Raw genomic sequence first — 2,772 nt, forward strand, 5'->3', positions numbered from 1 at the left:
GCTTTAACCGTCCAATCCCTTTCGTGACTAGATGTCGTGATCTCGAGAATGTCGAAGTCCTCGTCTTGCTGTTTTTTGACTTCGCTGACTACCGCTGACGCGCAACTACTTGCAAAGTGGTTCAGCTTGTGGCACAAACGACACCTCTTTCCAAACGCTGGGCATTGCCTCGGTTTATGCCAGCGGTTACACTAACGACAGTGAAATTGTTCTTTTCCTTGCTTCCGCTCTTTTGAGGGTGGCGCCGTGCGCCTCGATACGGCATCGACTCTGTCTTCCCCGCTACGCCACACCTCGTTTCGCTGTGCTGCCGTCTCCGCTGCTTTACACATTTGCTCTGTTTTTTGCAAAGTCAGTTGGCTGTCACGAAGCATTTTCTCCCGTAGTCTAGGATCGTGCGTGCCAAATACGATCTGGTCCCTTATCATGGATTCTTGAAAAACACCAAAATTACACTGCGCTGCTTCCTTTTTCAGGCCACGAACAAATTTTTCAAATGGTTCACCCTCCGCTTGCTTTCTTGAACGGAATACATATCTCTCATGCACTTCATTGCTCACTTCGGCACAATAGGCATCAAACTTTCTCACCACTGTACTGTAGCCAGTCTTGTCTTCATCCAGCGCGAACTGGAAGTTGTTGAAGACGTCCAGCGCGTCGTCACCCGCCATGCTCAGCAGGAGGACTGCCTTCGATGCTTCCGTTTTCGGCTGGTCCTTTGCCGCCGTTGCCTGCAGAAATAACTCAAATTTCTGCTTGAAACGCTTCCAGTTTTCCGTGACATTACCCGTCAGCCGCAATGGCCGTGGTGCCTTCAGCAGGTCCATAACGCGTTCTTCGCGGGTACGATTCCCCTCAGTCGTCTACAGGCAGCGGAGCAACTTCTGACACCCTGTAACGTGCCGAGGGAGACGACGCTTACAGCAGCATGGTCACTGCAGGAAAGAACGAAGGTTTATTGAGAGCGTGGCTTATAAAGACATGAATGCAGCGCGCTGTACACACTGCGCATCACCGATGCGCATCCGCACTAATATAATCAGTACACGTGTCCAATGCACGGCTCTCCATCTTTTTCGTCGTCTTATTCATCTCAATCTTTTCCTTTGGTCCCAAGATCAACGTTTTCTTTCGCTCTAATGCCACTGCCCGCAAAGGGCGCTTGCCATAAATAAATGGGTGATCACCACTACAATTTGCACAAAGAAAGTTCTCGCTGCTCGCGCATGTTTTCAAATCATTGCGGAGAGATGTATATGATGTCAACGTAAAGTTTCCCTTCATGGTGTGCATAAGCGCAAGCATTGTGAATGCTTAAATGGAGCAATCGTAAGTACAGTGCCGTTCGTTCACATCTCAGTGCAAACAGGACGCATTTGTTATGCCATAGCGAACATCAGCGTAAGGCTGATTGATGACTTCTATTGTTTTCCCGTAATATGACCTTCAGTGCACGGCAGAAGCTGCGGTGGACACATTGTTGGCATTAAGCAGGATGTTGGCTGGTTTTGTGAAGTAATGCATCTTCAGGTGACAAATTTCTTGGTATAGTATGCTCACTTGATGCAGATTGAGGTTCAAAAAGATAAATTGACAGAACTAGGTCAAAATGTGATTTATCTGATTCCCCTGACTTTTTGAAAGACTTTGGGAGACGTGAGCTACGTAACCATGTGAACAACGTAGTACGTGTGTTCTTAGTCCGCACTCTTAGGCCACCATTGGCCCTTGCACCATAAAACACCGTTTGACACCAATACGTGTGTAGGCGAAGCACTGCATCACACGACAGTCTCCAGAGATCTCCTGCAGTACGCCTCTAAATATCAGCCTGCTTCGACTTTTTCTCTTCTAGATAATTCTTCTGTAGGCGCTAAGTTAAGGAAGCAATTACGTTGAATACCTAGACCTTCCGAGAGCTTGCGCGGTGAAAGAAAAGTACGTTTAGAAAACGTTGCAATGCATGAAGTGTCCCCTTCCTCCGTCTTGATGGCGTAGTGGCTCTGGCGCTGCGCCGCTAAGCCCGGAGCCGCGGGGGGCAAATCACAGCTACGGTGGCCGCATTTCGATGGGGACGAAATGCAAAAGAAAAAGAAAGAAAAGAAAGAAACTGTGTACCGTGCATTGGGTGAATGTCAAAGAACGACTGGGGTTAAAAATGCCTCATAACTATATTGTGGCTTTCACAGGTAAAAATCCAGAATTGAATTTTTTAAGTTTCTTCCTTTGGAATGGAACAAAACTTATTCTGGTGCAGACGTGACGAAAGAAACTTACGCGCGGCCACACTTCTCGTGAACGCTATTCGACGTCGCAAACTACACGGGTCCACTGACACAACAAGTAGCAGAGACGCTGCGACGTCAACCCTTCGTCAAAGTGAGGCACCGTGCTTCGTTGTCATGCTTCCTTGCAAAAATGAGGGCATCAGTGAACCACTCTACCAACAGTGCAGTCCTCCAAGTCAAGCTAAACCAAGAGGCACGAGCTTGAGCGAAGAAAACTCGATTTACTCCAAGGAAACGCTCCCTCTTCGAGAACGCCACGTGCGCGCAACCGCGGGCCGTCTTGACAGACCGCCGCCGATCTCTGCTCGCGTGCGAATCGACATTCGCTTTCTCTCGTTTTTTTTTTCTTCCACGAAAACAAGGCGAACGGTATAGAGCGCGAACAATGCGGCCATCTATCAGGCGACGCGGGCCCGTGGCCTGGCGGCGCCGGAGTCTTCGCGACGCGAGATCGCAGCTGCCGCCCCATCGCGGCCAATGTTGA

This window comes from Dermacentor variabilis, chromosome 2 (assembly GCF_050947875.1).
Source record: "Dermacentor variabilis isolate Ectoservices chromosome 2, ASM5094787v1, whole genome shotgun sequence".
In the NCBI taxonomy this organism is placed as follows: domain Eukaryota; kingdom Metazoa; phylum Arthropoda; class Arachnida; order Ixodida; family Ixodidae; genus Dermacentor; species Dermacentor variabilis.